We start from the raw sequence: 23,705 nt of genomic DNA on the forward strand, positions 1-23,705 counted from the left end.
GGAAGGAAGAGTAAGGAGGTGCAGGTCGAAGAGGAAGAGGAAGTGTATGTGCCGAGTGGGGATGAAGATGAGGTGTGGACTGTTAGTGTATCGACCCGGGGTTGCTCGTATGGTGACTTTAAGAAGTGCGACCCCCTTCCTTCGATGGTACTAAAGACGCTTTGGCAGCGCATCAGTGGTGAGAGAGATGGAGGCCGTTCTGAGGGTTAGTAAGTGCAAGAGGGATGACATGGTCACTTATGCTACCGTCTCGTTTCGTTTCGAGGCATTATGTTGGTGGATAATCTGGTGCAGGCTATGGGTGATCGATCGATTAGGAGGATGACATGGGATGGATTGAAGAAGTTGGTTCTCGATCAGTTCTGTCCTCCACACGAATTGGATAAAATTGAACAGGAATTCTTGACCTTGGAGGTGGGCGGTATGACACATCGGGAATACACCACAAAGTTCAACAAGATGGCTCGCTTATGTCCCGATCTGGTTACCCCTAAGGCAAAAAGGATTAAGAAATATGTGAAGGGCCTCCCGGTGGATATTCGTAGGGGTGTGGTGACCACCGACATGAACTCCTTTCACTCGGTGGTTACCTTGGCAGGTACATTGTATGATCAGAGGGAGAAGTTACCGCAGAACGAGGCTAGGAAGACTTGGAACACTAATTCGTATGGTAAGCGGCCTGGGGGAAACCATTTTAGTTCGTCTGGCAAAAGGGTGAAGACTGAAACTTCTGAGTTTAGGAGGGATGTGGCGCTCGGTAATTGCAAGAAGTGCGGCAAACTACACAAGGGGGGGTGTAAGAGTGGGTCCGACACCTGTTTTCGTTGCGATAAGGTTGGGCACCCCCATTACGAGTGCCTGACTCTGACTTGTTTCCGCTGTAGGGGTTCTGGTCACTTGTCATCAAACTGTCCTACCAGTAAGGTGGGGGGGTCCGGTCAGGGGACTTCCTCAAGAGGGAAGATGGAAGAGAAGCCGAAGGCCAGGGCAAGGGCCTTCAACATCTCCAAGAAGGAAGCGAAAGAGAATGCGGATGTCGTTTCAGGTACTTTTCTTATTTAGCTTTCATTCCACCGTTATAACTTCTTGTTCCTTTGAAATCGTATGTGTTGACCGTGTAGCTAAGCAGTAGTATAATATCGTCCCAGGTACTTTTCTACTTGATGAGTTACAGGCGTTAGTTTTATTTGATTCGGGCGCCAGTAGGAGTTTTGTGTCTACTGCTTTCTGTTCCTCGTTGAATAAATAACCCGAGTGCGTAGTCGAGGTGTTTGAGGTTGAGGTTTCCGTAGGAAAATCCGTGTCCGTGTCTAAGGCTATTCAGGGTTGTTCCATCGAGTTGTCTGGTTATAGATTTCCAGTGCGATTGTATTTGATGCCGCTTGGTTGTTTCGATGTGGTGCTCGGGATGGATTGGCTTGCGAATGTTGATACTCAGATCATTTGTGGTCAGAAAACTCGTTCGTCTAAGGGCCCCGGATGGGACTCGAATTACGGTCTTCGGTGATTGGAATGTTGCGACGCCACATATTATATCCATGCTTAAGGCGGGAAAGTTGATGCAGCGGGGGTGCGGGGTGTATCTGGCGTATGCTATGAATGTGAATCCGAGGTGGCTACCGTCGGTGATGATCCTATTGTTCAGGATTTCCCAGATGTATTTCCAGATGATTTGCCAGATGTGCCGCCGGATCGCGAGGTCGAGTTCCAGATAGACCTTGTACGGGGCGTCAAACCCGTTGCCCGAGCTCCCTACCGCCTAGCGCCGAACGAAATGAAGGAACTTATGGCTCAGTTGGAAGACTTGCTCGATAAGGGCTTTATTCGACCGAGCATCTCGCCTTGGGGTGTCCCGGTCTTGTTCGTTAAGAAGAAGGACGGTAGCATGCGAATGTGCATTGACTACCGTGAGTTGAATAAGCTCACTGTTAAAAATCGGTACCACGCTCTCGAGGATCGACGACTTATTTGATCAGCTCCAAGGGGCTAGTTGGTTCTCGAAGATCGACCTTAGGTCCGGGTATCATCAGCTGAAGATTCAGGAGGAAGATATTCCTAAGACTGTCTTCCGCATTCGTGATGGACATTATGAATTTCTGGTGATGTCCTTCGGTTTGACCAATGCACCGGCTAGCGTTCATGGATCTTATGAACCGGGTGTGTAGACCAATGCTCGATCGTCTCGGTTATTGTGTTCAACGACGACATTCTTGTGTACTCTAAAAGTGAATCCGATCACGCCGGCCATCTTGTGGAAGTGTTGGAGGCTCTGCGGAAGAACAAACTGTATGCGAAGTTTTCTAAGTGTTCCTTCTGGTTGCGTGAGGTTCAATTCTTGGGTCATGTTATTAACTCGAGTGGTATCCTGGTTGACCCTACAAAGGTGGAAGCCGTGAATGAATGGGAGTCTCCTAAGGTCCTCCATCCGAAATCCGTAGTTTTTCTGGGTTTGGCGGGGTATTACCGCCGCTTTATTCCCGACTTTTCAAAAATTGCTTCTTCACTGACCAGGTTGACTAAGAAGAGTGTTAAGTTCGCTTGGGGTACTGAGCAGGAGGAGGCTTTCCTCGAGTTGAAGAACCGGTTGACGCATGCCCCGATTTTAGCTTTACCTGATGGCACCGAGGATTTGGTAGTGTATTCTGATGCCTCTTATCAGGGGCTTGGGTGTGTTTTGATGCAGTGAGGTCGAGTCATCGCTTATGCCTCACAGCAGTTGAAGCCTCACGAGGCGAATTATCCTACTCACCATTTGGAGCTTGCGGCCGTTGTGTTTGCGCTTAAGTTGTGGCGACATTATTTGTACGGTGTTCCCTGCGTCATCTATACCGATCATAAGAGTTTAAAGTATTTCTTCGAACAAAAGGAGCTGAATATGCGCCAGCGTCGATGGTTGGAGTTGATTAAGGATTATGATTTGGAGATTATGTACCACCCAGGTAAGGCTAACGTGGTGGCTGACGCGTTGAGCCGGAAGGAGAGATCGAAGCCGATTCGTGTAAATCTTACCAGCTTATCCTTAAACCCGATATTTTGAAACAAATAGCCAGTGTTCAAAATGAGGCTTTGCAGGTGGAAGAGATTATGTCAGAACGTGTTTGGGGTCAGGAGAAACTGTTGGAAGAAGTCTGTGACGGGTGAAGTATAAGGATGGACGTTTATGGGTACGAAGTATGGGGGATTAAGAGATAAAATTTTGAATGAGGCGCACAAGCCGCGCTATTCTATTCACCCGGGCGCGACTAAGATGTACCAAGACTTGAAGAAAAATTATAGGTGGCCTGCGATGAAATTTGAGGTGGCTCAGTATGTGAGTAAGTGTTTGACGTGTCTGCAAGTGAAGGCCGAGCATCAGAAGCCTTTTGGGAAACTTCAGCCTTTGGAAATACCAAAGTGGAAATGGGAGCATCTTACCATGGATTTCGTGACTAAACTGTCTTGTACTCCTAGGGGTAATTACGACACCATTTGGGTAATCGTGGATATACTGACCAAGAGTGCTCACTTCTTGCCAATTCGAGAGACTTTTAATTCGGAGCAGCTGGCCGATGTGTTTATTCGTGAGATCGTCTCTAGGCACGGGGTTCCGGTATCTATTGTTTTAGATAGGGATATGCATTTCACCTCCAGGTTTTGGAAAAGGTTTCACGAGGAGATGGGCACTAAACTCCTCATCAGTACTGCTTATCACCCAGCAGACGGATGGTCAGTCCGAGAGGACCATTCAGACTCTCGAGGATATGTTGCGGGCTTGTGTTATCGACTTTGGTGGTAGTTGGGACCGTCACTTACCGTTGGTAGAGTTCTCTTATAATAACAGCTATCACGCCACGATTGGGATGCCACGTTTGAGATGTTGTATGGTAGGAGGTGTAGGACTCCAGTCTGTTGGGGTTCCATTGGTCAAAAGAAGTTGGGTAGTTTGGAGGTGGTCGAGGCTACGACTGAGAAACTCGACAAGATTAAAACATTTATGAAGGCCGCGCAGGATCGTCAGAAGTCTTATGCAGATAAAAGGCGAAGGCCTATTGTGTTTGAGGTTGGGGATCGGGTTATGTTAAAAGTTTCTCCCTGGAAAAGCATTATTCGTTTTCATAAGAGGGGAAGCTCAGTCCGAGGTTTATTGGCCCGTTCCGTATATTGGCCCGAGTCGGTAAGGTAGCATATAGGCTGGAATTGCCCGAGGAGCTCGCGGGGATTCATCCTACTTTTCACGTGTCCCATCTGAGGAAATTCCTAGCGGACGAAGAGGCCCATGTGCCTCTCGATGATATTGAACTCGATAGTAAGCTGAACTACGTTGAACAACCGATTGCTATTCTTGACCGTCAGGAGAGGCGTTTGAGGAATAAGGTGGTTAGACAGGTGAAGGTGCAGTGGAAATACCGTAGGGGTTCCGAGGCCACTTGGGAGTCCGAAGACGAGATGATGAAGCATTATCCGCAGTTGTTCCTGTTGCATCGGGATTCGGGGACGAATCCCATTGTAAGGGGGGTGGACTTATAACGCCCGTTAATTCCGGTTTCAAGAATTAAAGATTGTAGAGTATGTATAATTCTCGGGATTTATCCGACGTTTCTCGGAAGCCTTTACGTCATCCCGGTACGTCTAATCGCTTAACATTTCTCCCATGTTGCATTATTATTAAATCCCGGGGGCTAGAATGAAAATGTTTTATATTATAACATTAAACAAAAAAAAAACCCTAAACCTATTTCAGCTGCTGCGATCGGCCGAGTTCAGCCACCCCCTCCCTTCCTTGCTTCGACTTTTTGATCGATTCCAAGCTCTTAGAAGTAGTTCAAGGTATGTACTACAATCCCCAACAATCTTTTTGTTCAGCCCTAATCGTTTTAATGCTCAATTTTGCCGGAACTTTTCGTTGGACAGATTTTCGGCCAAGGTGTAATTGACCCACTTCCCGTGGATAAATATTAGAGTTTCCGGTGTAGAAAGATCCCCAGGTATGGCATTTACATCATATTAAAATTTCATGGCCATTGGAGGTGTTTAGGTCGGTCAATCGATTTTAGTTCGAAAACTAGGGTTTATCGGGTGTAGAATTGCAAATTGTTGAGTTTGATGCGTTAATCGGTTGGATGACCAACCGAATCAGTTTGTATGGCCCTAGGGGAGTCTAAGGGCTGTGGGAAAATTATTTTTTTGTTGCTCGGGGCTGTTTTGGTTGGTACTTGGTCAATCGAGTCGGCGGTGCACGAATTTTCGTTTAAATGTTAAATTGAGAGTTGTAAAAAGGAACCGTCAACCCGATCAACTCGGGTGACATAATCATGATGAATGAAAGGTTTAAAATAGGAATTTGGTCCATTTGGGGCTGATTCGTTTAACAAATGGTTTTTAAGCTTTATTACGCGAGTATTCGACTCGATTTGATAAGTGTTGGGCCTTGGGCCAAGTTGTTGGGCCTTGGGCTAAGTTGTTGGGCCTTGGGCCAAGTGTTAGGCCTTGGGCCAAGTTTTTGGGCCTTGGGCTTAGTTTTTGGGCCTTGGGCCAAGTGTTGGGCCTTGGGCCAAGTTGTTGGGCCTTGGGCCAAAGTGTTGGGCTTAAACGGCCCATTAGGAAAGAGTGTTCTTACGGTCTAGTTTAGTAATACGTTATGTATAATTTACAGGCCCATGCTTGTGATTGTGCACTTAGGGATTTCCTAGCTCGTTGCAGGTGTTCGATCGATTTCAGGTGAGTTCTTGATGCCCCGTTTAACTCTTTTTATGTTTTGGGCTAGCATGCACACCTAAGTGTTTTCTCACTGATGAAATGTTTTAAATGGTTTTACATAGGCTTGCTAGTATTGGTAGGCCTTGGAATGTTATAGAATGTGTGTACGTATATATATTTATATATATTTAGAATGGCCAATATTTGGCGAATGTTGTAGTCGTCTCGACTACTGAATGTTGCGTATGCCTACTTTGTGTTTGCATGCGCCGAATGTTAAGTGTTTGGGTTGTACGTTTTCTCGGCCCTGAATGTTATTATTGAATGTTATATATATATATATATATATTGATGTATAGAGGAATGCACGTATAGAGATGCTCATACGTAAGGATAACTATTTATTGAATGTGGTGACCTAACCGATGTACTTCAGTTTGTTGTTTTAAAACCGCTGGAATGATTATTAAAACTTTTGCTAATTATTTAAAATTTGAACTCACTCAGCTTAAGCTGACTTTGTGTGCATGTTAGTGTGAGTTTCAGGTTAGGAAGAGGATGCCTTATCGCTTGGACGTGCACGGAGCTACTTGGACGGTGAAGGGCATACTGGAATGAAGAATTGTTTATGAACATTTTATTTCAAAAGACTTATAAAAGTTATACTTAATTTTGGTTTTGGGAGTTAAATTCCCGGGTTTTGGGAACTCATTTACTTATTTACGTTTTTCGCCGAATTATACTCTGTGATGTCTATTTTAATGAAAAGAATTGCTTTTAAGATTAATTATTTTTACGAGTGTCTTGAATGGTTTCCAACTGTGGGGTTCCCGGGGTTCGGGGCCTTACAATACAAGAAACGCATGTGAATTTTAGTTTGACACAAGAAAACCAAGTTTTAAAGTGCTACACCCCAAAACGTGTAAGAGTAAAAATGGGTTATGAAAACTCACCTTATAAGTTGATGTGATAAAGAAATCCGATATCGTCAAAAAGATTGAGAATGGCAAAGGAAACCGAAAGTGTCACAAAAGTCCAAAAGAGCAATTCACACTAACTACGATAAATAAAAACGAGACTCAATCGATAATCTAACGGGGGTTAAATATTGTATACGCTTATATTGAAAATTTAGGAATTATTTTACTAGTTTTAAAGATTTTGATTACTATTTTAATATTTATGTTTTAACAGAAATGCGATTAATATTATAATATTATTAGTTATTGACGAAGACGCAATGTTAACATGTTCGGGATTCTAGAATTAATAATTATAAGTTAGATATTTATTTAACGTGTTAACGGAAATGGGTTTTAATATTTCAAATGTTACGATATGGATCTTTAGTGATTTTTAATTAACGTATTACGAGAGTGAAAGTTCGATTTTAAGTGAAAAAGGTGAGATAAAATTTATACTTAATTTATATAATTTTTAATTAATTTAAACAGATTTCTATAATTTATTTATGATTTTATAATGATTATATATATATAAGATTAATAAATGAATAAAAGGCTATATATTATAAAAGTGCAAGGTCTGACCTGGGTTTCGAACCTGGGTTTGCGCGTTATAACTTAGTGAGTTAACCAGATGATCCAGGTAGCATATTCGTTTAAGATTTGGTTTATAATATATAAATAAATTAATAAAGCTAAGTATTATAGATTAATTAATAAAAAGGTTGAACCGGGGTTTCGAACCCGGGCCTGGCCGCTTACACTCAAGTGTTTCAATGACTGGACTAATTTTCAAATTCGTTTAAACTATGAAAACGATTATTTAAGAATAAACATTCTGGACCATCATCTTCAGCATATAACCCTAGGTTTCAATTCAAGAAAACGGTTCCATGTACGATGAAATTGATGTAAGGGTTTCGCCTATGTGTTAATTGCGATGTATAAACATGTATCAATTACCTCTAATGTCGCCGGAAAGTATGAGAATGTTAGACGGCCGGAATTCGACTAGAATAAGCTTGATTACGACATCTGGGTGTAATATGCTGTTAATTAGTGTTGGGTGTGAGTTTAGCTGTGAAGGAATGATCTATTTACTACGAATTTGGTCAAACACAAGTTAATTGCATTGATTAGATCGTGGCTAATTATTCGGCGATAGTTACGGATTTTCTGACTTTTACAAGACGTTATAATCTAATTAATATGATGATTATAATTAGTTATAAGCGGTTAAGGTGTTATAATAATTTAAATGGTTCAAACGACAAGTTTTACGGTTGATTTACCATTTCCGGCGCTGGATTTCGGCGTCCGGAATCCCTCATCGGGAAAACGGGTTACGGGAAGGGGAGGGCTGGGTATTTTGAAGTTATTTTATAAGTTTAGGAAATTACAAGTTAAGTCCCTCTAGTTTCTAATTATATTAAAACTAAATTTGAGCTTTATATTTACATTTTGAACCTTTTAATTATAAGACATGCTAAAACAATATGAAAGTATATATATAAATATATTTGCGATAGTTTCGTATTACACCCGATTGCTCGAGGATTGATTGACGATTAAGAAATATTAAACGCGTGAACAACGAACTTCGAATGTCGGAAACAAGATAAACAAACAATAATACATCGAAATGCGCCAACGAGTCGGGTTAACGAATTCAATGAAAATCGACAACTATAAAATATTTTAAACGAAACTTGTTTATATATATATATGTATGTGTGTGTGTGTGTGTGTATATATATATTTATAAAAAAACCAAAAATTTAAAATGGATCGGGTTTTTGGATTTGAAAAGTAACGAATGTTATAGGATTCACAACTTTTTTAGAAATTTCGTCCAGAAATTAAAATAAAAATAAAAATTAAAAAAAATAAAACAACTAATACAATGAGTTGTTAAAAAGTTTTTTAACCATATTTCATATACATAATTAAATAAAAACAATAACGTCGATCTTTGAATGACCCGAAAGACACCACAAATGGGAGTATGGCAAGGACACTTATATATAGGATGTACCAGCAGGGTATCCATAATGCCCTTATCATATTTCATTTGTCCCATCTTTCAAAATCATTCTAGGTGTCGAGTTATTGCACACAACGTACTTATTATGTCTTCCATGCGACGACTTGGATAATTACATGTCGACCCATAATTACCCTTATCATCGGATGGTCCACGTAATTCGTCCCATTATGTGGGTTTAAAAATATAACAAGTCCTTATTTGAAAATTTTTAAATTTAAGAACGATGAACTATACAGATCAAAAGTTGATAAAAACAATATTTAAATGAAACCTTGAGATCAAATATCAAGATAGATAATGTAACGCCAGGGTTAACAACCAACAAAATAATTGAGTAAACCTAAATAACGAAGTTTCTAGAATATAAGGATATCCAAACAGAAGGTTGAACAATGAAATACATTAACAGAAGATTAAAGTCAAAAGAAAAACCCTTGGTATTAAAGATATCATGGTAAATGAGAAATATTCATCATAAGTTGAACGCATAAAATATCGGGGGTCATGAAAGAATAAAATTCGCGGAAACATATGATAACCACAAGAAACTTATCAAAGAATTTGGAGAAGTAAACCAATGACCCAAGGGTGTTAGTATTATAAGGCACTGGGAAAAGTTTATGTTTGAGACGTCCGCATTGAAATGTTGGTAAATTGCAAATATAATATCAAATCATTTGAAAATAAACAAGTACATGAGGCTCCTATTAGATAGCTATGTCTTTAGCTAAATACAAAGCCTCAGCTTGAAAGTAAACTGGTCATAGGCAGCCAAAAGTGTGATTACGGTTTCTATTAGATAACCATGAACATAACCATGCACATGGTCCCGGTTTCCACTAACGCTTACGTTTGGGGTTAACCGGTCATAGGCCATTAGATTGAATAAAATCAAGAGTTAACTAACTCTTACTCTATAGATAACGTATGGAATGTGTGTCATGCTTAGTGAGAATAGTAAATCAGATCAATCAAATGCAAACATAAATTCATCAATATCATTGAAAATTTAGAGTACATGAAGACATTATTCAAATGGAAAGAACAAAGACAAAAATAACAAATGCAAAAAGAAAGAGAAAGAAAGTTGTCTGCAATGTTTGTCTCCTCGAAGGTAGGTGTGTCTTTGGGTTAGTGTGGGCCGGTGGCATGATTTCTTAGCTGAAAATCATTGGCGTTGATGTACACGCGTCTTTGCGTACCTTGGCTAACCTGACCTACTTGTGTTTAAGTGGTTTTGTAACACCCCGGCTTAAGCGGAAACGCCCGAGTGTGACGTACAGATTGTTTAAACACGCGTGACACTATTTTCCACTCGATACAAATGGATCTGAGTGCAAAGGGGGGCGTATGATCATACTTAATGAGACAACCACTTGAATTCCACGTATATAACAACTAAACAAATAAGCACACAAGTCCATGATTAAATTGTAGTTTGTAAGTAATCAAAGTAATAATACTTGAATTTTATAATGGATACATATGCTACCCCAAAACATTAAAACATTTAAAAAGGGGTTGTGAAAACTCACCTTATGAATAAGGTAATAAAAGAAGCTTGAAAGCGTTGAAAGATGCAAAAAAACCGAACGCGTCACGAAAGCCGAAACGTGTGATCTAAAATAAGTAAGAACAAGACTTAATCGATAACCTTACGGGATTGCATTTTATTGAATGTTTTATATTATTTTATACTTTTGATTATAATATTGTTACTTATCTTTTAACAAAAAAAAAAAACGGTTATTAATATGATATAAGTATTTTATCGGCGGGGATGTGAAGTTTGCACGTTCTAAATACCCCACTATTGCTTATAAGTCGAAAATATAAATTTTGTTTTAAAGAAACGATTTTTAATATATTAAAGTTCATGTTGCGATTAATAAATGATTTTTAGTTATGGCTTTCGAAAATGAAATACTTGATTTTTAAGTGTGAAAAGGCGAGACATATTTTATAGTTACTTTATATAATTTTTACATAACTTAAAAAGGTTTTTTTTTATAAATTTTTTTATGATTTTTAATGGATTAAAATGTCAATTAAATACTTGAAAAAATAAATGCCAAAAATAGTGTTTGACCCGGGTTTCGAACCCGGGTGTCCGCGCTACGAGTTCCAAGTGTTAACCAGTTGCTCTAGGGAAAGACATCCGATATAGTTTGATTTGTATTAAATATATGTATTGACAGTTTTGAATTATATTAATAACAATAATATTAACAATTGCTGGATAAAAAAAACAAGGAAAAGGCGCACGACCCGGGTTTCGAACCCGGGTCTATGGTTTAGGATGTAGCGAGTTTTACCAGATGGACTAAGGATCTAATCCCAGTTTTAGTATAAGAAAAAAAATATATAATAACCTGTTAACTTCATCTTCTTCATCTCAAAACCCTAGAATTCAATCTCAGTTTCTGTTCCTTGTTTGGTGAAATTAGATTAGGGGTTTTGTTTGTTGATTCAATAACGTTAATATGCATATAACAATTACCCGTTAATGTTTTGTTTCGCCGGAGAAGACGAACTCGCCTGAAAACTAAGAAGGTCTCCCAATTACAGATAACTCAGTGTATTAGAAGGGGGTTAAGAGGATTGAGCAAGTTGTAATGAAGGTTGGGTCTCTATTTATACAACGAATTGGAGCGTATACGCGTTAATATCATTAATTCGATTTCCGGATTTTTCGGCGTTGATTATGGGATTATATACGGCGAATAAACGTAATTAAATAGTTAGTTGATTAATATTGACGGGGAATCATTTTTTTATAATTAACTTGGGTTAAAAACGCGTTTACGATGGTGGCGGCCACCTCCGGGGCCGGATTCCGGCGGCTCGTCGGAAAAACGGGACCAGGGGACGGGAGGGGCTGGGTAAGTTTTATTTTATTAATATTATATCTTGAATATTTTACAGTTTAGCCCCTAAGGTTACATAAACATTTTAAATGAACTTAATATCTTTTAAGTTATTAATAAGTATTTAAAGTTTACACTTTTAACCCTAAACTTTATAATTAAATTATATAGTTTTCAGTTTTGGATGATTTACGCGTTTAAGCGGGTTATCGATAAGCCTCGAGATTTCATAGTTAATGGAACGTAGTAATAAATGAACGAACATTTGAACATAAATGTCGGGAATACTTTGTTAAATGATCAATAATACATCGAAACGACCCAACGGGTCGGGTTTACAAATACAAATGCGAACCATGTAAGAGCACCTTTCTCGAAAACACTTGAAGCGAATCATGTTTGCTTATCATCAGGACAATCAATGTGGAGGAACATGCTCTCCCTCTTTTTGTACCACTGAAGTAGAGTAATGGCACCTTGAGTTCTGTCAAAGGTGGTAGGTTTAGCATCAGTGAAATTTTTAAAGGTCACAACAGGAGTTGAAGGCATGGGAGGAGTAGGGTTAATGTTAGCTATGATGATCTGGTGCATCTGGGTCATTATGTCGGGTAGGACTGCTGTAAGCTGTTTGGTGATCCGAGCAGTCATCTTGCTGCTGGAGGTTCTAGACGAACGACGCTGAAGGTGACAGGAAGCCATGCTGCGAACAAGGGTAATGGAAATCGTGAGACTCTTAATAGTGCGTTATATACAAAGAAATCCTTGATAAAGTTTGTAAAAATATGAAAACCATACTAATAATAAGTGTTGTGAGGAACTTAGAGTTTTCATGAACCACCATGGACTCTTATGTTCCAACATAAAAATCAAAATTTTGAAAATAAATCAAACCAACACCGGGTATTCGTGCATCACCACGACCTGACAGACTTTCGATTAAAACACATTGTAAAATATTGAGGGTCGGAGTCATACGTCGCATGAATCACTATGACTTGTGTGACATCCTAAGAGTGCAACCATATCCTTATCACAAAGGGGACATAGTCACGGAGAACCATATTTATGAGGAAGAAATATCGGAAAACCCCAAGTAAAAATAGATTTGAAAGTTTTCGAAAATCTTTGCTTTTGGCCTAAGCCTTGGAGTTTGTGTGTGAACATGTGTGTAAGTGACGTTATGAAATATTATGAATATAAATGGAAGCCAATGAATGAACTTGTAAGTGCGGGCACATAGCTTATAGAGTATACATGCAGTTTGGGCCCTAAAATTAACTATAACTATACTAGGCCGATATGTCTAACAACCTATCTTATAGTTACGACTCTGATACCAATCTGTAACACCCCCGGTAAAGTGGAATACGACCGGGTGTGACGTATAGATCACTCATAAGCTCGTAACTCTATTTAAGCGACAGTAATTATATTTATTTCATTTCAATACATCACAAATACACAATCAAATGATAATATAATAAACTTTGAATTCGTTTCTAGTAACCTAATGGTCCAACTACTCTAGTCTTCAATCCTTAAACTTCAACCTGCTGCACGTTTAAAATAATATATTTGTCAACAATAATGTTGGCGAGAATTCATAAAGTTTTGCATATATATAATACGAAAAGTGTAAAAATTCACAAGTCAAGATGTATCGTCTCAATCATAAAGCAAAAGAAAAGTAAATACATGATATTCCAGTTCTCTTGACATAAGTCAAATCTACTAAGGAACCCCCGTTCGCCGAGCTACTTGGAGTATAGAATATGATAATGATACCGCCATTAACAAATGGACGGCACAGGTACGTCCCGTCGGACCCTCCCACTTTGAGTTTGTGTATGATACCACCATTAACAAATGGACGGCGTAGGTACGTCCCGTCGGACCCTCCCACTATGAGTATGAGTCTCCACCAACAAAAACAGTAAACAACTAGCACATAATCACATAGTTTACAAGCACATAATCACATAGTTTACAAGCAATATGATACAAAACAAAAACATACAAGATATGCATGTGAATTTTAGTTTGACACAAGAAAACCAAGTTTTGACGTGCTACACCCCAAAACGTGTAAGAGTAAAAAGGGGTTATGAAAACTCACCTTATAAGTTGATGTGATAAAGAAATCCGATATCGTCGAAAAGATTGAGAATGACAAAGGAAACCGAAAGTGTCACAAAAGTCTAAAAGAGCAATTCACACTAACTACGATAAATAAAAACGAGACTCAATCGATAATCTAACGACGTTAAATATTGTATACGCTCATATTGAAAATTTTGGAATTATTTTACTAGTTTTAAAGATTTTGATTACTATTTTAATATTTATGTTTTAACAGAAATGCGATTAATATTATAATATTATTAGTTATTGACGAAGACGCAAAGTTAACATGTTCGGGATTCTAGAATTAATAATTATAAGTTAGATATTTATTTAACGTGTTAACGGAAATGAGTTTTAATATTTTAAATGTTACGATATGGATCTTTAGCGATTTTTAATTAACGTATTACGAGAGTGAAAGTCCGGTTTTTAAGTGAAAAAGGTGAGATAAAATTTATACTTAATTTATATAATTTTTAATTAAGTTAAACTGATTTCTATAATTTATTTATGATTTTATAATGATTTATTATATATATATATATGTATATATATATAAGATTAATAAATGAATAAAAGGCTATATATTAAAAAAGTGCAAGGTCTGACCCGGGTTTCGAACCCGGGTTTGCGCGTTGTAACTTAGTGATAACTAGATGATCCAAGTAGCATATTCATTTAAGATTTGGTTTATAATAAATAAATAAATTAATAAAGCTAAGTATTATAGATTAATTAATAAAAAGGCTGACCCGGGGTTTCAAACCCGGGTCTGGCCGCTTACACTCAAGGGTTTCAACCTTCAACCGCTGGACTAATTTTCATATTCGTTTAAACTATGAAAACGATTATTTAAGAATAAACATTCTGGATAATCATCTTCAGCATATAACCCTAGGTTTCAATTCAAGAAAACGGTTCCATGTACCATGAAATTGATGTAGGGGTTTCGATTAGGTGTTAATTGCGATGTATAAACATGTATCAATTAGCTCTTATGTCGCCGGAAAGTATGAGAACGTTTGATGTTAGGAATTCGACTAGAATAAGCTTGATTATGACTTCTGGGTGTAATATGCTGTTAATTAGTGTTGGGTGTGAGTTTAGCTGTGAAGGAATGATCTATTTATACTAGGAATTGGGTCAAACATGAGTTAATTGCATTTATTAGATCGCGGCTAATTATCCGGCGATAGTTACGCATTTTTTCCGGCTTTTAAAAGACGTTATAATCTAATTAATATGATGATTATAATTAGTTATAAGCGGTTAAGGTGTTAGAATAATTTAAATGGTTCAAACGACGAGTTTTACGGTTGATTTACCATTTCCGGAGCCGGATTTCGGCATCTGGAATCCCTCATCGGGAAAATGGGTTACGGGAAGGGGAGGGCTGGGTGATTTTTAAGTTATATTATTATTATAGGAAATTAAAGGTTAAGTCCCTCTTGTTTCTAATTATATTAAAACTAAATTTTAGTTTTATATTTACATTTTGAACCTTTTAATTATAAGACTTGCTAAAACTATATGAAAGTATATATATAATTAGCCAACCTAGATGTTACCCATGCTGATGAGGGTCAAGACAACCCTCCCGAGACTGTTAATCTTGAGGGCGGGTGCCATGCTAAAACAGAAACTGGCCTCCATGTGAAAGACCCCATAAAGGTTGCTGTTCCCAAGAGAGTGAAGAAGACCAGTCTTAGCGACCGGATCCAAAACATTGCTACCAAGAATGCTCAAGGTACATACTGCGCGATTGCTTCGTGTGTTCTTTGTCCTTTAACTAATCATTGTTTATATCTTTTATTTATGCTAGACCGTGTTCAGATGGCTTCCATGACAATTGTCATTTGGGAACCTGCCCCTCAGCCAAAAGTTACTGAAATTATTAACCCTTCCGTTGGGAAGGAAAATCCATTGAGCAAGTGTCCCATTTTGACCCGCATCACCAGGACATAGACATACCCCATTCTTTTCTCCGTTCCTCCCCTATACTGCATGAAGGTAAGGGGGATCCTCCCACGTTGCAGATAAGTTGCCTCCTCACACTTCTCCTATTCATCAAGAAGGGGAAGGGGGATCTTCAGATTTTCATGGGCTCCAAAACCCGCAGGAGGATTAACTGGTTCATCGCTCGCGATGGACGTTGGTACAGGGCTCATGGTTTTCAGATGTTTATGTTTATTATGAGTTCCTGAGCGTGGCCGCCCACGATTTGAACTCGCCAATGCTTATTTGTACAACTTAGCCAATGTTGTGTCCACTGGTCAAGAAATCTATCATGAGTGGATGGCGATGGGTGAGGAATGGAGCGCCATAAAAATAAGATGAAGGAGTTGAAGAAGGAGGCCGAGAGGTATCTCCTAGAAGCCAACAATGCGAAGTGGAAGCTTAAGGATGTTGAGGCGGCCCTTGAGGCTGAGAAGTCTCGGCAAGCAGCGGCTACTAAATCATGGGAGGAGGCTTGTAAACAACAGAATGCAATTCTCAAATCAGCCCGCGAGCATACTCGTTCCAAGGAAGTCGCTCTTGTTAAAGCCGAATAAGCCAAAGCTACCTTAGAGGAGCAGGTCTGATCAGCACTTATGATGCTGATTTGACCCGCATGAAAATTGAAGCTCTGGAGAAAGACAAGCTTGTAGAGGAGCTTACTACGGATAACGTTAAGCTTGTCAGGGATCTAGGGGATTTACAGAAGTTTGTTGAGCAGGCTTTTTATGAGAGGAAGTGGCTCATGACGCATGTCCTTCAACTGGTAATTTACTTTACTTTTACTCCTTACTTCTTTATGACAAAGAAAAGCTTATCAACTAACGTAATTTCCTTGTCATAGGTGATTAAACATATCTGGGACAAACCTGAACTAGGGGATTGTCTAGCAGAACTCCTTAATGCATCTTTTCAAGCAGGTCGGAAGGCTGGTTTTGAAGAAGGGGTCAATTTAAGGAGGAGGGGCTTCCCCTCGAAGAGGTTGAGCTTCATGGTCAAGATTGTGAAGAAGAATATAAAGTGAAGTTACAAGCCTTCGATGAGCTGACTTTCCAATTCAATGGGCAATTCAACAATTCTCTGCGGAAGAGAACGATGTTCAACATCTTCAAGATTCATGTTGACCCGGAGTTTGAGGCTGAAGACCCTGACAATCAAAACGCCCCGCAAGGTCCTCCCGCATCATAGGTTATAGTTAGAAGTAGGACTTCTGATTTTCATGTTTTGTTTTGTGTATGCAAATTATGATGTAATCCAATCCTCTTTTTGAGTATATATACCATGGTTTCATCATTTTGTTTTGTTATGGTTGAGAATAATATAAATGTTATGTATCCTTTGAAGTATTCTTAAATAAGGGATTGTAGGTTTTTGGATATAAAATGACACGCAGATCATTATGGTCTATCTAAACGTATACTGACACGTAGACCTGATCATATGTAAACTAAAAGGTGGCATGCGGCCACTTAGAAACAAATTCAAACAAAAGATGGTATTCAAGCCAATAAAACATATATTGGCACGCTGACTATAAATACGACACGCGGGCCACTAGAAATGAGCCTAAACAAAAGTTGGTATTCAAACCCTTAAAGTATTGTTTAAACATAAGTTGGCACGCAGACCAAAAGTATATGTAAACATAAATGTGATACGGGGGCCATTAGAAATGTGTTCAAACAAAAGATGGTACACAAACCATTTGAATAGACTTAAACATAACTTGGCACGCAGGCCAAAAGTATACGCGTCATAAATGTGGCACGTAGGCCTATTGAAATATGTTCAACAAAATATGTTGCGTAGACCAAAAGCTACATGTAGCGTTTTTTTCAATTATGCAGTATTTCAAGTCTGCGGAATGCGCGTTCAATCAAGTTTCTCCAAAGTGTATGCACCTTTGCCTAGGACCTTACTGGCTATATAAGGCCCTTCCCAAGTTGGTGCTAGTTTTCCTAGCGTTTTTGTGTTTGATGCCTCATTACTTCGAAACACATAGTCCCCTGTGAGGAATTGACAAATTTTTACCTGCGTGTTATAGTACTTCTGCAGTTGGCGTTTATAGTTACTTTCTCGTATCAAAGCTAACTCGCACCTCTCCTCCAACAAGTTTAAGTTCAAACGTAGTTCTTTTTCGTTTTATGTGACGAGGAGCATTCTCGCGGATGGTACTCCGATCTTGGCTGGAATCATTGCTTCCGAACCGTATGTGAGGCTAAAGGGGGTTTCTGAATTGCTTGTTTTATTTTGGGTTCTAAGAGCCCATAAAACGTGTGGCAACTCATCTACCCAGCCTGTGCATTTGGTCCCCAAGCCTGGATTTGATTCCTTCGTTGATGCTTCTATTGGCACGCTCTACCTGTCTTTTTGCTTGCGGGTGTGCTACAGATGTAAATACTTGGGTAAGATAGAGGCCAACTAATCTTCAAGGCCCGTCTCCATGAATTGTGTGCCATTATCACTCGCAATTATTAGCGGAAGGCCAAAGCGTCATATGATGCATACCCATATGAATTTCTTCACACTTGCGACTCTAATAGAAGCAACTGGTTTAGCTTCCACCCTTTTTGTGAAATAGTCAATTGCCATGATTAGGAATTTAACGCGGCATGGAGCTTCGGGTAGTGGGCCCATGATGTTTATGGCCGACTCCTGGAATGGCCGTGCTGCCGTAACTAGGACAAGCTCATTTTTGGGACGAAGAGTGTTAGGCGTATGTCGTTGGCATGGGTCATATTTCCTAATTTCACATACCGCGTCCATATGCATCCCTAGCCAATAATATCCCACGTTCATAATCTTGGTAACAACCATTCTTGGGCCTGCATGAAATGCCTTCGTGTATTTCGCGGATCAAATAATTGGCGTCATCTGCATCAACACAACGAAGGAGCGGGCCAAGGAAAGAACGCCGGTAAAGGACCCCGTCATGGAGCTGATACTATAAAGCTTTATGGCGAATATTCTGAGCCGCTGCTTTTTCTTCCGACAACATTCTTGATGACAGATAAGCTTGAATTGGTGTCATCCAAGAGGTGATTCCTGTCTGAACAACAAAAACTTGACGTTGCGGGACTGAAGGTTTATCCAGAACTTCGATGCAGACTTCTTTTGCTAGGTGTTCAAAACTTGTTAATTCCAGTTTGCTTAAGGCATCCGCAGGCTTGTTTTCATTTCGCTTAATATGGATCACTTTGCAAGATGTTGGTGCATAATGTCAGTAGTTCATAGTCTAGTGTCTGTAATCGAGTCTGTAATGTTAATTATGTTTTATATATGTCTTAAGCGAAGTTACTGACAAGTTCGCTGTTTAGGCGAACTTGTTAGTCAAGCGAAGTTATGGACAACTTCGCCTGAATATGCCAGGCGAAGTTGTCGTGTATTTATATACCTAGGTTACGGCTTGGTTTGGGATTAGTTCCAATCAGTTGTTCGTGTTAGTTTGTTCGAGTTGTTACGAGAGCTGTAACGTGTGTCTGTAATAGTGATATCGTATCACGTGTTTGAGTTATTATATAACGTGTGTTCAGTTCGTGTGTTCGTGTGATTCGTGTTCTATACTCGTAACGATCTACGCAGGGATTCCACACCTGAGTAGATCGAGATATCTCGTGCGATCCATCCAGGGAACCTAAAATTGGTATCAGAGCTTTGGCTCGATTGTGTGGTTCGGGATATTCACGCGGGTGTAGAAATCGTCCCGTTTCGACTATTCGCGGGACGTGTTTTCTGTGTTTTTGAGTCAATCTTACCTCCTACCATCGTATTCAAGCCTTTGCACCGTCAAAAACCTCGTAAAATCCAGATTTCAGATCTGCAAAAACGTCCGTGTTCATCAGGCGAAGTTGCCGTCAGGATACGTAGGGTTTCGGCGAAGATATAAGGTTAAGCGAAGTTATCCACAACTTCGCCTACCTTCTCAAGTTCGCCTAACTCAGCGAAGTTCTCTACAACTCCGCCTACCTCCTAAGTTCGCTTACCTTAAGCGAAGTTAATCATCTGCGAAGTTCTTCAGCGAAGTTAATCAGCGGCGAAGTTAAGGCTTAAGCGAAGTTATCCGTAACTTCGCCTGCAGTACTTTTCAGAAAATTTTTTGATTTTTTTTCGGGTTTCTTTGTTTTCGAGAAAGATGTCGTCAATTAACATCTCTGAGTTAGTAAAGATGGAAGTAGAAGCAGGGTCAGCTACTAAGGCCCCAAGGTTGCTGAAGGGAACCGATTTCGTTGCATGGAAGGATCGATTCATACAATACGTCAAATACCAGGATGCTAAGATGTGGGTATGCATCCAGGATGGTTATATTCCACCAGTTATGGAGTATGAAGGTCGTGATCAAATCAAAAAGTATAGCAAAATGGAAGAAGAAGAGAAAAAGATGTATGAGGCCGAGAGCAAGGCTCATGCTGCTATTACTATGGCTCTTCCACAAGAGATCCTTCATACGTTTAGAAAGTATACGTCAGCTAGAGAGCTTTGGGAAGCTCTTGAGAACAGATTTGAAGGGAATGTAGGAATCCATGCTTCAAAGATAAAATTGCTCAAAACCCAGTTCTCAGTCTTCAAGTATTTAAAGAATGAATCTTTAGATGATATTATCACTCGATATTACCATCTGATGACTGAATTGAGCAACTATTCAATTTCCTACCGAGAAGAAGAAATAGTTGAGAAGCTTCTAGATGCTTTCCCATCAAAATGGGAGATGTACACTGTGCTGATGAGGGAAGACAAAGACTTTCCCACATATGATCTAGAAACGGCAGTCAACAAGCTCAGAACCTTTGAGCTTAACATGGTCAGAAAAGAGACACCTATGGATCAGGTTCAAGATCCAGGTATGTATGGAGCTAAAGTCAACACTAGCTCAGGATCGAAGACTGAATCTGCTGCCTACTACTCGAAGGGAGAGTCGGGCGCAAACTCATCACATGAGGGTCATGTGTCAGTCAACACAAATGGTGATGTTTGCTATGTAGCAGGTGGATCGAGTGGTTCTCAACCCCAGGTAAGCAAGAGTAGTTACTCTCCAAGTATTCCCAGCAACAACTACTCCAAGATGCCTATGAGTGTCAAGTCTGCTGAAGAGCAGTTTGGTCTCTATGCTTCTTTTATTGCTTCCTATGAGAACTACATTCAAGGGAAGATTGTTGATCCAGCTGTGTTGGATGAAGACTATGACCAGATTGATGCTGATGATCTGGAAGAAATGGATCTTCAATGGCAGATGGCCATGATCGTGAGAAGAGTGAAGCGGTTTATGAGAAAGACCGGAAGGAAGTTTGTCGGTGGAAGGCCAGGGTTTGACAAGACGAAGGTAAGATGCTACAATTGTCAGCAAAACGGTCACTTTGCAAAGGAATGCAGGAATGAGCGTGTGGAACGAAGTCAGGGCAGGTCTACACAGCAAAGTGGGGGTTCTAAAGATTATAGTGCAATGATTTCCAGAGGAGATGGTGAATACAACTGGAACTTGCATTCTGAAGAAACTTTCGAACAGGCCAATTTGGCGAAGGTTGAAACTGAAGGAAATGAGAAGGTTACCGGAGAAGAAAAAGCTTTTATGGCAGATGTTAAAGACCAGCTCTCCGAGGTATGTTCTAAACCTACATGTTCTAGATGTGAAAACTTGTCTGAGCAATTAGCAACTATAACCGATCAGTATGTTAGGTTGGATGCTGAATTTAAAACCCTAAAAGAAGATCATCATTTTACAAAAGCAAGAGAAAATAGCTATAAAGTCAAAATAAAAGCCTGTGAAAAAGATGTTAAAAGTCTAAAAACAAAACTTGCTGAAAAAATTGAAGTGATTGATTTAAGCTATGAAGTTTTGGAAGAAAAAACCAAACTAATTGCTGATAGAGAAAAACAGATTGCTGATCACCAGGTAAAAGTGGTGGAACTGAATAGAAAACTAGAGCAGTTCAGAAATTCCTCTGCTATTCTTGATCACCTTGTTAGTGATCAAGGTTCCTCTGCTAAGAGAGGAGGAATCGGTTATCATGAGGTTCCACCACCTTATAATCACAATTACACTTTTAACCCTAGTGTTCAGAAATCTGTTGACTTTGAGATTGCTCAGACAGTACCAGTTAAAGTAACTTGTAAAGAACCAAATGTTAGTGGAGGCGAAACAAGTTCGCCTGTTTCAAGTGTTAAAATTTCTGATCCAAGTCCAGTCTCATCGGATTCGGATAAGTCATCCGAGTCTGGTAAGGCAAAAGAGGAGGTGGTATTACCCAATGGTGGAGAGAAAGATAAGACGAATAAAAAGAGTATTCCACTAAACCCGTACGTCCCACCATATGTGAGACGAACGGGCGGTAATAAAGCCTCGACATCTAAAACACCGGTTGATAAAAAGGTTGAGCATAGGTGTTGTTTTAGGTGTAATCAATTAGGGCACCTAGTTGCAGATTGCCCTCTGAAGCAGCGATTCAGAGGTGTAAGGCCTATTAAAACTGAGAATAAGCCTAATAGTAATTATCATGCTGCTAAAAATGAAAACCATTCAAAATTCAAAAATGTGACTAATTCAGGTTTTCATAGAAACAAATCTCAGTTTTACACTGCTAATAACCAAACCACAAGCTATAATTCTTTCAATTCACAAAGGTTTGGAAGGCCTCACAATCAATCTACAAGGAGGTATCCTAATAGGACTTACAGGAATTATCCAGATACTAACTTTGGAAAGCCAAAGTTTGGGATGTATAGATCCAAGACCAATTGGTCTTGGGTCCCTAGATTCTAATCTTTTGCTTTATCGTACAGGAACAGTTGAACAGGGCTGCGAATAATCTTTGGGTTGTGGATAGCGGCTGTTCCCGGCACATGACGGGTAACAAAAACTTGTTACACGATTTGAAACCTGTTCAAGGAGGGAGAGTGAGCTTTGCAGGAGAAAGTGGAGGAAAGATTACATGAATGGGAACGGTGTCTAACGGGTAGATGACATTAGAAAAAGTAAACTTTGTCGAAGAATTGAAGCACAATCTGCTGAGTGTGTCGCATATTTGTGATAAGGAGTACACCGTACACTTCACAAATAATGAAGCAATTGTGTTACATCCTGGTTTTCAGATACCAGAGGAGTGGATTGTGATGAAGGCTCCACGTGAGAGGAATACGTACATTATGGATATGAGGTCGACTGAAATGGCCACGGAAGAATCATGCCTTATGACAAAAGCGAGCGAATCGGAGTCCGAATTGTGGCATAGGAGAATGGGGCACATTCATCTTCGGAAGATGAACCACATTGTCAAGAATGGACTTGTGCTGGGCGTTCCCTTGAAAAGTTTCAATTTTGAAGACAAATGTCTATCGTGCAAGAAGGGAAAGCAGTACAAGAAATCCCATCACACCAAGAAGGTCAATTCAATTGCCAGTACCCTAGAATTGCTTCACATGGATCTCTTCGGTCCCGTGAATGCAAAAAGTCTAGGAGGTACTTCATACTGCTTGGTGATCACTGATGACTACTCACGATATTCGTGGGTATATTTCCTGAAATCAAAAGATGAAACGGCTCAGATGGTGAAGAATTTGATTACCAAAGTTGAGAACGTTATGGATAAAAGGGTTAAGTTCATCAGAAGTGACAATGGAACGGAGTTCAAGAATTTTGAAATGGAGATCTTCTGCCTTCAGAAAGGGATTGAACACCAGTACAGCGCTCCGTATACACCGCAACAGAATGGAGTGGCTGAAAGGAAGAATAAAACATTAATTGAAGGAGCCAGAACTATGCTGGCTGATTCAAAGCTTCCTGTGGTGTTCTGGGCTGAAGCTGTTGCTACAGCCTGCTATATCCTCAATAGAGTCTTGACGGTTAAACGACTTAATAAAACGTGTTATGAGCTTATGCATGGGAGGAAGCCCAACTTGAGTGGTCTTGAACCATTCGGGTCCCCTTGTTCGATTTTAAAGACAAATTCTAAATTTGGTGAAGTAGCCGATGAAGGAATCTTAGTCGGTTATGTTGTTGGGACACCCAACAGACGTGTCTTTAATACATCGACCAGCAAG

This window comes from Bidens hawaiensis, unplaced genomic scaffold (assembly GCF_021521415.1).
Source record: "Bidens hawaiensis isolate Kalapana, Puna unplaced genomic scaffold, B.hawaiensis_p1.1 tig00044284_1, whole genome shotgun sequence".
Lineage (NCBI taxonomy): Eukaryota > Viridiplantae > Streptophyta > Magnoliopsida > Asterales > Asteraceae > Bidens > Bidens hawaiensis.